Below are 15,801 nucleotides of genomic sequence, written 5' to 3' on the forward strand. Positions count from 1 at the left end.
GCAGTGATTTCCGTTCATTATAGAGTTCTTGTGGCCGTGAGTTCCATTCATTATTGAGTTGTTGTGGCAGTGATTTCGGTTCATTATAGAGTTGTTGTGGCATTGAGTTCCACTCATTATAGAGTTGTTGTGGCAGTGATTTCCGTTCATTATAGAGTTGTTGTGGCATTGAGTTCCATTCATTATAGAGTTGTTGTGGCAGTGATTTCCGTTCATTATAGATTTGTTGTGGCATTGAGTTCCATTCATTATTGAGTTGTTGTGGCAGTGATTTCGGTTCATTATAGAGTTGTTGTGGCATTGAGTTCCATTCATTATAGAGTTGTTGTGGCAGTGATTTCCGTTCATTATAGAGTTGTTGTGGCATTGAGTTCCATTCATTATACAGTTGTTGTGGCAGTGATTTCGGTTCATTATAGAGTTGTTGTGGCATTGAGTTCCATTCATTATAGAATTGTTGTGGCAGTGATTTCCGTTCATTATAGAGTTGTTGTGGCATTGAGTTCCATTCATTATAGAGTTGTTGTGGCAGTGATTTCCGTTCATTATGGAATTGTTGTGGCAGTGATTTCCGTTCATTATAGAGTTCTTGTGGCCGTGAGTTCCATTCATTATTGAGTTGTTGTGGCAGTGATTTCGGTTCATTATAGAGTTGTTGTGGCATTGAGTTCCATTCATTATAGAGTTGTTGTGGCAGTGATTTCCGTTCATTATAGAATTGTTGTGGCAGTGATTTCCGTTCATTATAGAATTGTTGTGGCAGTGATTTCCGTTCATTATAGAGTTCTTGTGGCCCTGAGTTCCATTCATTATAGAGTTGTTGTGGCAGTGATTTCGGTTCATTATAGAGTTGTTGTGGCATAGAGTTCCATTCATTATATAGTTGTTGTGGCAGTGATTTCCGTTCATTATAGAATTGTTGTGGCAGTGATTTCCGTTCATTATAGAATTGTTGTGGCAGTGATTTCCGTTCACTATAGAGTTCTTGTGGCCGTGAGTTCCATTCATTATAGAGTTGTTGTGGCAGTGATTTCGGTTCATTATAGAGCTGTTGTGGCATAGAGTTCCATTCATTATATAGTTGTTGTGGCAGTGATTTCCGTTCATTATAGAATTGTTGTGGCAGTGATTTCCGTTCAGTATAGAGTTGTTGTGGCAGTGATTTCCGTTCATTATAGAGTTGTTGTGGCAGTGATTTCGGTTCATTATAGAGTTGTTGTAGCATTGAGTTCCATTCATTATAGAGTTGTTGTGGCAGTGATTTCCGTACATTATAAAATTGATGTGGCAGTGATTTCCGTTCATTTTAGAGTTCTTGTGGCCGTGAGTCCCATTCATTATAGAGTTGTTGTGGCAGTGATTTCGGTTCATTATACAGTTGTTGTGGCATTGAGTTCCATTCATTATAGAGTTGTTGTGGCAGTGATTTCCGTTCATTATAGAATTGTTGTGGCAGTGATTTCCGTTCATTATAGAGTTCTTGTGGCCGTGAGTTCCATTCATTATAGAGTTGTCATGGCAGTGTTTTCGGTTCATTATAGAGTCGTTGTGGCATTGAGTTCCGTTCATTGTAGAGTTGTTGTGGCAGTGATTTCCGTTCATTATAGAGTTCTTGTGGCAGTGATTTCCGTTCATTATAGAGTTCTTGTGGCCGTGAGTTCCATTCATTATAGAGTTGTCGTGGCAGTGTTTTCGGTTCATTATAGAGTCGTTGTGGCATTGAGTTCCGTTCATTGTAGAGTTGTTGTGGCAGTGATTTCCGTTCATTATAGAGTTCTTGTGGCAGTGATTTCCGTTCATTATAGAGTTCTTGTGGCCGTGAGTTCCATTCATTATAGAGTTCTTGTGGCAGTGATTTCCGTTCATTATAGAGTTCTTGTGGCCGTGAGTTCCATTCATTATAGAGTTGTTGTGGCAGTGATTTCGGTTCATTATAGAGTTGTTGTGGCATTGAGTACCATTCATTATAGAGTTGTTGTGGCAGTGATTTCCGTTCATGATAGAGTTCTTGTGGCTGTGAGTTCCATTCATTATAGAGTTGTTGTGGCAGTGATTTCGGTTCATTATAGAGTTGTCGTGGCATTGAGTTCCATTCATTATAGAGTTGTTGTGGCAGTGATTTCCGTTCATTATAGAGTTCTTGTGGCCGTGAGTTCCATTCATTATAGAGTTGTTGTGGCAGTGTTTTCGGTTCATTATAGAGTCGTTGTGACATTGAGTTCCGTTCATTATAGAGTTGTTGTGGCAGTGATTTCCGTTCATTATAGAGTTCTTGTGGCAGTGATTTCCGTTCATTATAGAGTTCTTGTGGCCGTGAGTTCCATTCATTATAGAGTTGTCGTGGCAGTGTTTTCGGTTCATTATAGAGTCGTTGTGGCATTGAGTTCCGTTCATTGTAGAGTTGTTGTGGCAGTGATTTCCGTTCATTATAGAGTTCTTGTGGCAGTGATTTCCGTTCATTATAGAGTTCTTGTGGCCGTGAGTTCCATTCATTATAGAGTTCTTGTGGCAGTGATTTCCGTTCATTATAGAGTTCTTGTGGCCGTGAGTTCCATTCATTATAGAGTTGTCGTGGCAGTGTTTTCGGTTCATTATAGAGTCGTTGTGGCATTGAGTTCCGTTCATTGTAGAGTCGTTGTGGCATTGAGTTCCATTCATTATAGAGTTGTTGTGGCAGTGATTTCCGTTCATTATAGAATTGTTGTGGCAGTGATTTCCGTTCATTATAGAGTTCTTGTGGCCGTGAGTTCCATTCATTATAGAGTTGTCGTGGCAGTGTTTTCGGTTCATTATAGAGTCGTTGTGGCATTGAGTTCCGTTCATTGTAGAGTTGTTGTGGCAGTGATTTCCGTTCATTATAGAGTTCTTGTGGCAGTGATTTCCGTTCATTATAGAGTTCTTGTGGCCGTGAGTTTCATTCATTATAGAGTTGTTGTGGCAGTGATTTCGGTTCATTATAGAGTTGTTGTGGCATTGAGTACCATTCATTATAGAGTTGTTGTGGCAGTGATTTCCGTTCATGATAGAGTTCTTGTGGCTGTGAGTTCCATTCATTATAGAGTTGTTGTGGCAGTGATTTCGGTTCATTATAGAGTTGTCGTGGCATTGAGTTCCATTCATTATAGAGTTGTTGTGGCAGTGATTTCCGTTCATTATAGAGTTCTTGTGGCCGTGAGTTCCATTCATTATAGAGTTGTCGTGGCAGTGTTTTCGGTTCATTATAGAGTCGTTGTGGCATTGAGTTCCGTTCATTGTAGAGTTGTTGTGGCAGTGATTTCCGTTCATTATAGAGTTCTTGTGGCAGTGATTTCCGTTCATTATAGAGTTCTTGTGGCCGTGAGTTCCATTCATTATAGAGTTGTCGTGGCAGTGTTTTCGGTTCATTATAGAGTCGTTGTGGCATTGAGTTCCGTTCATTGTAGAGTTGTTGTGGCAGTGATTTCCGTTCATTATAGAGTTCTTGTGGCAGTGATTTCCGTTCATTATAGAGTTCTTGTGGCCGTGAGTTCCATTCATTATAGAGTTGTTGAGGCAGTGATTTCCGTTCATTATAGAGTTGTTGTGGCAGTGAGTTCCATTCATTATAGAGTTGTCGTGGCAGTGTTTTCGGTTCATTATAGAGTCGTTGTGGCATTGAGTTCCGTTCATTGTAGAGTTGTTGTGGCAGTGATTTCCGTTCATTATAGAGTTCTTGTGGCCGTGAGTTCCATTCATTATAGAGTTGTTGTGGCAGTGATTTCGGTTCATTATAGAGTTGTTGTGGCAGTGATTTCCGTTCATTATAGAATTGTTGTGGCAGTGATTTCCGTTCATTATAGAGTTCTTGTGGCCGTGAGTTCCATTCATTATAGAGTTGTTGTCGCAGTGATTTCGGTTCATTATAGAGTTGTTGTGGCATTGATTTCCATTCATTATATAGTTGTTGTGGCAGTGATTTCCGTTCATTATAGTATTGTTGTGGCCGTGAGTTTATAACGATATGTTTACGTAATGTGTATACATAAACATACAGTTATAAATGTCCCCGTTCGTAGTCGCTAATTATAACAATATGCTACTTTTGTGCTGTAAGATATAGCTATAATCAGCAGTGGAAACATATTTGCGAACGCCGACCGTGTGCGGCTGTTTCTTGTTGGATCGTCTGATCAGTCTGAAGTTGCATTGCAGAGGAGAGTAAATGCCTATTCAAAATATAATTATTTTGGATAGCTCAACATGAATTTCCTAAGGGACCGTAGTTTATCATGCATTTACCAGTAGAATATGGCGCGGAGAAAATATTTCGCCGCATGCAACTTCCGTCCGAACTCGACAAAAGAATTCGTGACTGTGAACTCTCTACTTGGCAGAAACATATAGAAAATTAAATAATTTCATGAAGAAGTGATACATAGATTCTATAGTAAATGAATAGTCCATACACCAGTTCCATTTAACTCTGAATTTATGGCAAGTAATAGACAAACTTACACTGCAATGACGGATTTAACATGGATGCCATTTTGACTGGCACTTCTCTTAATGAAAACAATTCCTTTGACGTTTTCACATACACGTCGCACAATAAATCTACTGCTAGGCACTTTTAGTATTACACATTTACTTTACACTAGAACAATATTAATTTTGACATTAATAATACGGCGGCAAGACATGCGCGTCCGACACAAGTTACAGGAGACAAGAGAAGAATGAGTAACTGTTCATCGAGAATATCTCGTACATCTAAACAAAATGTGTAAAAATGTTCTTCTTCTGTCCGTTTTTCGCGCCGCGGTTTTCAAAGTCAATAACTCACAGTATCTCTGACGGCGCTTCAACAATAAACAAGTTACATCACAGGTCGTTCACCTTTTACATTTTCGCAACATTATTTGCTAACTGTAGCTGTTGCCGAGCGACTGCTCGATTAATAAATGATTTAAAATGATAAGGCAATCACATAATGTTACAAGTTCCATTCATTATAGAGTTGTTGTGGCCGTGAGTTCCATTCATTATAGAGTTGTTGTGGCAGTGATTTCGGTTCATTATAGAGTTATTGTGGCATTTAGTTCCATTCATTATAGAGTTGTTATGGCAGTGATTTCCGTTCATTATAGAACTGTTGTTGCTGTGATTTCTGTTCATTATAGAGTTGTTGTGGCAGTGTGTTCCATTCCTTATAGAGTTGTTGTGGCATTGATTTCCGTTCATTATAGAGTTGTTGTGGCAGTGAGTTCCGTTCTTTATAGAGTTGTTGTGGCAGTGAGTTCCATTCATTATAGAGTTGTTGTGGCAGTGTGTTCCATTCATTAAGGAGTGCGGTTTGTGAACCGCTGTATAGTCCGGTGGTGCATGTGGACGTTCTGCAATACGTGTCCCCATGGTTGTACGTGCTGGCAGGCCAGTACATTCCCCAAATACCCTCTCGTTGGAAGAGCTCCTTCACCTGCGCGGCTTGATGCCGTCGCGCTTTCTCGTTGTCAGCTACAAAAATGAAGACAGGACCGAATACGGCCCTAAAAAGATGCAGATGGTGAAGGAGTATGGTGGCACAATAATGTCGACTGGTGGGTGTACAGCATACAAATATTTGCGACGGTGCCAAAAGCGTATGTACCGTACCAACGGGGAGTGTGATCATTCTCGGATGAGAGCAGATTCAGGTTGCGTAGTGATTCTGGGCGTACCCTCATAGCACGAAACGCACGCAGAAATATTGTCGAACGTCATCGTTTTGATGATTCAGGTGTTACAGGGTGAGGAGGCATAATGTTGAGTCGGTGTACTGACCTTCAGATGTTTGGCACAGTACAGTCACTGATCAACGTTATTGTGACACTATACGTCTTCCCTGTGTGAGTCTTTTCAGGGCTGTATCTGGCCCTGTCTTTATTTTTTATTGATGACAAAGCGCGACTGCATCGAACATACATACATAGGTAAATGGCTCAAATGGCTCTGAGCACTCTAGACTGAAGCGCCTAGAACCGCTCGGCCACTCCGGCCGGTCATAGATAAAGGATTTGGCGGACAGGGTGGGCAGCAATCTGCTGTTGTTTGCTGATAATGCCGTGGTGTACGGTAAGGTTTCGAAGTTGGGTGACTGTAGGAAGACTCAAGACGACTTGACAATATTTACAGTTGGTGTGACGAATGGCAGCTAGCCCTAAATGTGGAAAAATGTGAGTTAACGCGGATGATTAGGAAGAACAAACCTGTAATGTTCGGATACAGTATTGCTAGCATCCTGCTTGACACACTCAAGTCGTTTGAATATCTGCGTGTTACGTTTGGGACGGAACTGTTTCTCAGTTTCACTGCAACTGAAGCAAGCTGCAAATTGATATTCCCCTACCTGAAGCAAGCTGCAAATTGATATTCCCCTACCTCAGTTCGGCGTCTGCTCAGTCTCCCTTCACTCTGCAACGTAGATACTTACAAGGTGATGAAAAAGCAGCGTTGATGAAAACAGGACCTAATATCTACAATTACAGAAGCCGCGTAAGTCTCGTTACGATTCTTCCTGTAAATATTCATAATAAATTTTCGGGTGGAAAACGGAGTCCTGATTTTCATTGAAAGTTCCGAAATCTGGTAAAAGTAGCTTTTATTTTCTTTGTTTAAACATGTGTCATCAGCTCACATTTAGTAACCAAAACTGCTATTATAAGTTCCCAGTTTATGTCACACGTAAAGCAGCCAGAATTCTCCAAAGTCGATTCCGAGAATAATCACGAGAATATAGAGTCACTTTCTACACATAACGTTTATTTCTTACATAAGTCATTCAGTGGATTTCTTTCACAAAGATTGCTCGCCAAATATATTCTGTAGTAGCACACAGAACATAACCACGCGGAATTTTCCAAGTCTAACAAGTCACACGGGTATATCTCCCGAACAAAATATCCCACGACTCTCAAACTTTTACAAAATGTTCGTAGCAACAAAAGCTACCATTACAAATTCATCTGAAAGCGAAGGACCAAGCATTTCTTCATCTTACGCATTTTACGGACGGACACATTTAACATGACCTTCGCGTCTGGAAAGCTAGTCCACCACTCTCTCAATGCCGTTTCTCACAGCGCATATACTACTTGATAGAGCGCGGGAAAGACTTCGCTCTGATTGGTTGATCAAATGAACAGCCAATCAGATCAATCTTTCAAGATCAGCCGGCCGAGGTGGCCGAGCGGTTCTAGGCGCTTCAGTCTGGAACCGCGCGACTGCTACGGTCGCAGGTTCGAATCCTGCCTCGGGCATGGATGTGTGTGATGTCCTTAGGTTAGTTAGGTTTAAGTAGTTCTAAGTTGTAGGGGACTGATGACCTCAGATGTTAAGTGCCATAGTGCTCAGAGGCATTTTTTTTTTTTTTTTAAGATCATATTCGTGCGTAAACTATTCTGAGCCAATCACTGCACCAGATTCATTGGCGTCGCTTCGACAATCAAATTATTACTATAATGTTTATTAATTGAAACTAAATGAAAATTAATCTTGAGATAAATTTAGGAAAACATTACTCTACAAATAACTATTTTGGCTGCCTTCTTACAAAAACAAGTACGCTTGTACATTCGTCATCAGCAATGTGGGTACGAACATCTTTGATACACTGTGATTGCGTAATGCATTATATAAAACTAATCCTTAAATTTGTGCCACATACACACTCCCACTCACTCTCATTTACTCCCACAACGACATAAGACACAAATAATAATTTTGTCTGAATTTTATATTACGAAAATGAAAATTAAAGTTTTGATATGAAAATCTCAATTAATTCTGCACTCTGAGAGTTCTGTTTATGTTATCAAATAACACCAAAAGATAACTATTATAGTTCCTAACTGAATTTAATTCCCTAAGTGTCTGTTTTTGGTAATTTAAGGTAATTTTCTCTAATTCTGAAAATACCCCAGGCAGAAAGCTGAGTTTTGGAACCAGCTGCTTTTTAGTAACAAAAGGCTACATATTACGTTTTATCAAAATTGAATAATATTTAGTATTTTTTATTTAGATTCTTAGGGGCTTGAATATTCTGTCGCAGGAACTGACAGAAGTAGCACTTTCCCGCGGCCGCGCTAGGGACAGGTGCGAGTGAATCACGCCGAGATACAAGCGGCTGTCACCGCCACCACCTCCAAAGCTACGACCACCTACTGCATTAAAACACTGTTGCGGACTGACTCGCGACGTTACACGTTGCAAAGCGATATCAGGTGGAACGAGCATGTGAGAACTGTGTTAGGAAAGACGAATGGTCGACTTCGGTTTATTGGCAGAATTTTAGAAAAGAGTGGTTCACCTATAAAGGAGACCGCATATAGGAAGCTGGTGCGATCTGTTCTTGAGTTTTTGGGATCCGTAACAGATCGGATTGAACGAAGACATCGAAGCAGTTCAGAGATGGGCTGCTGGATTTGTTACCGGTAGGTTCAAGCAACGCGTAAGTGTTACGCAGATACTTCGCGAGCTCACGCGGAAATCTCTGCAGGGAAGGCGACGTTCTCTTCGAGAAACACTGTTGAGAAAATTTAGAGAACCGCACTTGAAGCTGACTGCCGAACGGTTCTACTGCCGCCAACATACGTTGCGCATAAAGACCACGAAGATAAGATACGATAAATTAGGGCTCCTACGGAGGAATATAGACAGTCGTTTTTCTCTCGTTCTATTTGCGAGCCGAACAGGAAAGAAATTGACTAGCAGTGGTACAAGCTACCCTCCGCCACGCACCGTACGGTGGCTTGCCCAGTGTCTACGTACATGTAGATGTACGTGTGGAAGGGCGCAGATCGTGGATTCGTAGAACGAGAGGATATTCGGCGAATGGACTCTCCTGTCCGTTACCCCGACTTAAACCCCATGGAGTGAGCGTGCGCTGCTCTGGCGAGACGTACTTCAGCGCTCCCTCAGGCACAGGCGACCGTCCAGCAGTCGTTAACCTCACTGCTGGAGGAGTGGGACGCCCCAGTGAGAACTCACTACCAGACACGTGCCCAGCACGGCAGCACGTTCCAGAGTACGCACTGTCGTCTGTGGCGACCACAGAGCCTATGAAGAACTGTGGCCTGCCTTTTGCAATGTCGAGGGGACCACCAAGAACAACGGTGACTTCAGTGTAATTACCGTCTGTGAATAAAACTATCTCTGTTCGTTTCATTGCAAATTTCCTTCAGTTACTGTCTGCACTGTACTGTAGCAAGTCTTTAGACTTGTGGTCCGAGCTTCATCGACCTATGTCACGTGGAAATGACTCATCATGCGGAAGTTACTTTCGTTCTTAAGTTTCGGGCACCAGTCTAGAAATAACTTCCTCTCTTTGTTTCAAAAATGGAGCTTTATATTCCGTTTCAAAAATCTGTAACAGATTGGCAATGAACATCAGGCAGGAAACTGAAATTCTCCAAATCTTAAAAAACGAAGTACAAGAATCCCTCATGATAACTCCTTTTACAATATTTGAGAATACCTGGGCTAAAGAATCTAAATTCCACGTAACTCTAATATTTCTACTAAATACACTCCTGGAAACTGAAATAAGAACACCGTGAATTCATTGTCCCAGGAAGGGGAAACTTTATTGGCACATTCCTGGGGTCAGATACATCACATGATCACACTGACAGAACCACAGGCACATAGACACAGGCAACAGAGCATGCACAATGTCGGCACTAGTACAGTGTATATCCACTTTTTGCAGCAATGCAGGCTGCTATTCTCCCATGGAGACGATCGTAGAGATGCTGGATGTAGTCCTGTGGAACGGCTTGCCATGCCATTTCCACCTGGCGCCTCAGTTGGACCAGCGTTCGTGCTGGACGTGCAGACCGCGTGAGACGACGCTTCATCCACTCCCAAACATGCTCAATGGGGGACAGATCCGGAGATCTTGCTGGCCAGGGTAGTTGACTTACACCTTCTAGAGCACGTTGGGTGGCACGGGATACATGCGGACGTGCATTGTCCTGTTGGAACAGCAAGTTCCCTTGCCGGTCTAGGAATGGTAGAACGATGGGTTCGATGACGGTTTGGATGTACCGTGCACTATTCAGTGTCCCCTCGACGATCACCAGTGGTGTACGGCCAGTGTAGGAGATCGCTCCCCACACCATGATGCCGGGTGTTGGCCCTGTGTGCCTCGGTCGTATGCAGTCCTGATTGTGGCGCTCACCTGCACGGCGCCAAACACGCATACGACCATCATTGGCACCAAGGCAGAAGCGACTCTCATCGCTGAAGACGACACGTCTCCATTCGTCCCTCCATTCACGCCTGTCGCGACACCACTGGAGGCGGGCTGCACGATGTTGGGGCGTGAGCGGAAGACGGCCTAACGGTGTGCGGGACCGTAGCCCAGCTTCATGGAGACGGTTGCGAATGGTCCTCGCCGATACCCCAGGAGCAACAGTGTCCCTAATTTGCTGGGAAGTGGCGGTGCGGTCCCCTACGGCACTGCGTAGGATCCTACGGTCTTGGCGTGCATCCGTGCGTCGCTGCGGTCCGGTCCCAGGTCGACGGGCACGTGCACCTTCCGCCGACCACTGGCGACAACATCGATGTACTGTGGAGACCTCACGCCCCACGTGTTGAGCAATTCGGCGGTACGTCCACCCGGCCTCCCGCATGCCCACTATACGCCCTCGCTCAAAGTCCGTCCGTTACCGATGACCACGCTGTCTGGTCTCCTTCCCCAAAACCAACCAACCAACCATCAAAGTCCGTCAACTGCACATACGGTTCACGTCCACGCTGTCGCGGCATGCTACCAGTGTTAAAGACGGCGATGGAGCTCCGTATGCCACGGCAAACTGGCTGACACTGACGGCGGCGGTGCACAAATGCTGCGCAGTTAGCGCCATTCGACGGCCAACACCGCGGTTCCTGGTGTGTCCGCTGTGCCGTGCGTGTGATCATTGCTTGTACAGCCCTCTCGCAGTGTCCGGAGCAAGTATGGTGGGTCTGACACACCGGTGTCAATGTGTTCTTTTTTCCATTTCCAGGAGTGTATAATGACTTACATAATATAGACATAGTAGTTGTTTAAAGTTACATAAATGCTATGTTCGAAGTATTACATTAAGCAGCGGTATATATATATATATATATATATATATATATATATATATATATATATATATATATATATATATATATAACTCCGCCTAAGCCGGTCCCAAGCCCGGTTGTAAAAGGAGGAGGGGGAGGAGTAACACCTCATAAAAAAACCTTGGTTCACCTGGCCCGGGTGATAGTACCTTGTGAGGGTCCCTTGCCAGGGATACGGCGAAGACCTCAACGGTAGTGAAGACGGAGATGAAGATCATCGGTACGGCGGAACTGGCGGAAGAGGCAAGCATTATCAACAAGATAAAGCATATTGAAAAGCCCAGACACGTCTGTGTGGCAACCACCGGTACTCTGGCCAGCGTCTGTTCACCATGTGAGGTGCGGCTGAACACCAAGCTCCAGGAACTAACAATCCCTGGTTCTAACTACCCAGCATTAGCTGGAACTTAATTACAAGCAGTATGATTCGTACAAGTAAAATTAATATTACCCCAGGTGGCCAATCCACTCGCCCTGTGGCGACAACCAAGCTATCGGATTCTGGGGAGCTTGGGCTCGTACGACAGAGAAAGTCGGAGTTCTCTAGTAAACGTCCACGAAAGTCCCATACATTTATTGGCACTTTTAACATTCAGACACTAATTCAGACAGGCAAACTTCATAATCTTACAACAGAACTCAACAAACAGAAAATTCAAATCCTTGCTCTCCAAGAGACCAGATTCACTGATTCAGAAACAATAGACTACAACAATTACCGTATCTTTAAAAGTAAAACAGACAAGAAAATTGGCAAAGGAGCTGCAATATTTGGCATGGCTTTTATTGTAAATAAGGACACCCTTGACTCTGTTATAGACATAAATCAAATCAGTAACAGACTAATGACCATGCGAATCAAGCACACCAACAAAATATATACATTTATTAATGTTCATGCACCTACCAACATTGCCAACAAAAAAGAACCGGAGAAGACAGAAAAATTTTGGGAAAAACTCGAAACTGAAATGTCCAAAATTCCAGAGGAGGATGTAAAAATTCTTCTAGGGGATTTCAACGCGCAAATTGGCAAAGAGAGGAAATATAAAAAAACAGTCGGTAATTACCCTGCACACAAATTCACAAACAAGAACGGCATGAGACTCATCGAGTTATGTCAGCAAAACAACCTAAAAATCGTGACAACATCACTTCGAAAAGACCCCAAGAAACAAAAAACATGGAGATCACCAAACCTTCAGCTTGGTGAATTTCAAATAGACCATGTTGCGATCTCCTATGACTTCCAGAAAGAAATACACGACGTTCAAGTCCGCAGAGGGGCAAATATAGATTCTGACCACTACCTTACCAGAGTTAAAATTAAATTCACTCCAAAAAGGAAACGCCAAAGGAAATCACCACTAATTCCCAAATTTGACTTGAAAAATATCAAGGAATCAGAAATTACAGAAGCATGGGATAAACAACCAACAAACAACTGGAAAGATTTCCGAACGAAAATTATACAGAAAGCAAGAGATTTGATTCCGTTAAAGAAAATATCCAAGCATCCATGGTGGAATTCGAATTGTGATAACGCATTAGAAGAGAGACAACAAGCCTTTTTAAATTACAATTGTGACAAATCAGAAACCACACAACAAACATTTTTCAAAGTGAGAAAACAAACAGCTAAAATACTTAGACAAACTAAAAGAAAATACCTTAATGAACAGCTAAACACAATTGAAGAAAACTTTAAGAACCACAACACTCAAGATTTTTATAAAATATTCGCAAATCAAATCAAAGGATACACTCCACAAAATCTCTGCTTCCGGAAACAGAATGGAAAATTGGCACTAACTAACAAAGAAAATTGCCAAGAACTAGCTAAATATTTCTCACAACTCCTAAATTGCCCACAACCAAGTACAAGATTCCCCAGATTACAACCAGAACATACGAATGAGACTTCACTACCACCATCTCAAGAAGAAATTTATAGTCACATTAGAAAACTCAAAAATAATAAATCATCGGGAGAAGATGGAATTGTAGCTGAACTACTGAAAAACCTTGGTCCAAATTCGTTAAAAGAGATCACTAGCATCATCCAAGAAATTTGGCAGACAGAAAATATCCCAGAGGAGTGGAAGTGTGCACTAATTCACCCATTGCACAAAAAGGGAGAGAGATCAGACGTAAACAACTACAGAGGCATTTCACTTTTACCAGTTACCTACAAAATTCTATCTGCATGTCTCCTAAAGAGGGCACAAGAACAACTAGAACATACAATTTCAGATTACCAAGCAGGCTTTCGTCCTAATAGATCATGCCCGGAACAGATATTCAACCTTAAAACTATTTTAAAGATTAAAGCAATCAGGTCAAAACCAATAATCTGCACATTCGTTGATTTCAAAAAGGCATACGATTCCATAGACAGACAGTCTCTATGTCACATTCTCGAAGAACGAGGCCTAGACACTAAAACCCGAAAACTAATTGAACAAACACTAACAGAAACCAAATCAAAAATTAAATTCAGAGGGGAAATTTCGGAACCATTCTCAATTAAAACAGGAGTAAGACAAGGAGATGGGATCTCACCACTATTATTCAATATAGTTTTGGACAAAGTTATGAAAGAGTGGGAAGTAACACTAAGGAAACAAAGCTTGTGGAAGCCAATTGAACTAGGAAGAGGTAAAGGAAAATTGAACATCCCTTATTTAGCGTTTGCAGATGACTTGGCAATTATAACTGACAGTGAAGAAACAGCAGTAAAACAAATTGAGACACTTAAAGAATGTGCTGAGAAGGTTGGCCTGCAAATCTCCTTTGAGAAGACAGAATTCATCTGCTCAAAATTAGATATTTCGAAACTAAAAACAAAGTATGGTGAAATAACTAGAGTCAAGCACTTTAAGTATCTCGGTGAAGTTATTGAACCAACAGGACTTGAGAAAATAGCACAAAAAAACCGATTACAGAAAATCAAGAAAGCATTCGGACTTATTCAAAATATATATAACAAGAAATGTCTATCAAAAGGCACTAAAATCAGACACTACAACACAGTCATCAAACCAACAGTCACATATGCAAGTGAAACACTCTCCCTGAATAGAAAATTAGATTTACACGAAATTAAGAAAGTAGAGAGAAAAATTATTAGAAAAATCCTAGGACCACGATACACACAAGATGGATACAGGCTGCAGACTACCGAGACAACCGAAAAAATATCAAACATCGAGGCAGATATCAGGAAGAGGCGGATGAAGTTTTATGGACATATAGACAGATTACCTGGAAACAGGTTAACTAAACGTCTATTGGACTATATGACATCACTTAAGGCAACAATACCCTGGGTAACTGAAGTTAAGAAGGATTTGAAAAAGGCAAAAATTGACATAACAAACACATCAGACCGGGATACATTCAGAAGAAAAATCGACAAGTGGAAGTTTACTCCAGAGACGGAATCTAAACCTTTCCGACCAAAGTGGACCGAAGAAAGGAAGAAGGCCTTTGGGGAGGCAATGAAGAAATACTGGGAAAATAAGAAGAACATTAAGAAATGTTAATCACCTGCTTATCGTTCTCCCATGGGGACATTCGCTAATAATAATAATAATATATATATATATATATATATATATATATATATATATATATATATATATATATATATATATATATGGGACAATGGGGCCCATAATATGACGTTGGTTTTTTGTTGCTAGGAGGGGTCGCTTCACAAATATGAAGCTCAACTTTGTTTTTTCAAATGGTATGCTTTACTTTGGTACTTATTTTCTGATAGCGGCTATCGAGACAATCCAATGGTGTGTAACAGTAAGGTATTTGAAGACGAACGAAGGTCACAAAGGTGGCATGAACGTCCATTTACAGAAGGTGTTCGAAGTGATGGCCATTGGTATCAATGCAGTGCTACAATCTTCTTATCATCGATTGAGTCGTATTCCTTATCACATCGGCACTTATCGCAGCACATGCGTCGACAATTTTCTCTCGCATATCTTCACGTGTAGTTGGAACGTCTTTATAAACAATCTCTTTTACGAATCCCCACAAGAAAAAATCCAGGGGCATCAAGTCTGATGAACGAGCCGACCACGACACATCTCCTCTGCGTCCAATCCAACGATTTGGGAATTGTCTCTGCAACTCATTTCTAGCCATCAGCGAAATATGAGCCACCCATCGTGTTGATGCCACATTCTGTTCCTTCTTCCTGAAGGTATTTCTTCGAATAAAAGACCTAACGTTTCTTGCAGGAAAGTGATGTACTTCATATCATTAAGATTTCCATCGTCTAAATAGCGGCCTATAACCTGTCGTCCAGAATCCCACGCCATACATTCACCGACAACTGTTTTTGGTATGCAACTTGCTGCAGCCAACATTGATTTTCAGTTGCCCAATAATGCATGTTATGCAAGGTCACATTTCCATGCTTCGTGAATGTAACCTCGTCAGTAAATAAAATAAAATCAATAAATGTGTCGTCCCTCTGAATCTGAAGTTGAGCCCATCGGCAGAATTCAATGCTACGCATACAATCCGTACCACTTAATTCTTGGTGGAGACTGATATGGTAAGGATGATATTTATGGCGATTCACAACACTCCAGATCATGCCACATTCCCTTGCGATTTGACGCTAACTAACACGAGGATCTCTAACCACAAGGACAAGAGTACCAATAT

At 41.7% G+C, this 15,801-nt stretch overlaps 1 protein-coding gene across 1 annotated transcript in view; it reads right to left on the bottom strand.

Moving 5' to 3' along the window:
- Nucleotides 1–15,801, bottom strand: part of LOC126198948 (myrosinase 1-like) — a 102,793-nt gene that overhangs the window by 63,780 nt on the left and 23,212 nt on the right. The gene's annotated exons all lie outside the window — the stretch shown is intronic.

This window comes from Schistocerca nitens, chromosome 8, assembly GCF_023898315.1.
Source record: "Schistocerca nitens isolate TAMUIC-IGC-003100 chromosome 8, iqSchNite1.1, whole genome shotgun sequence".
NCBI classification, from domain to species: Eukaryota; Metazoa; Arthropoda; class Insecta; order Orthoptera; family Acrididae; genus Schistocerca; species Schistocerca nitens.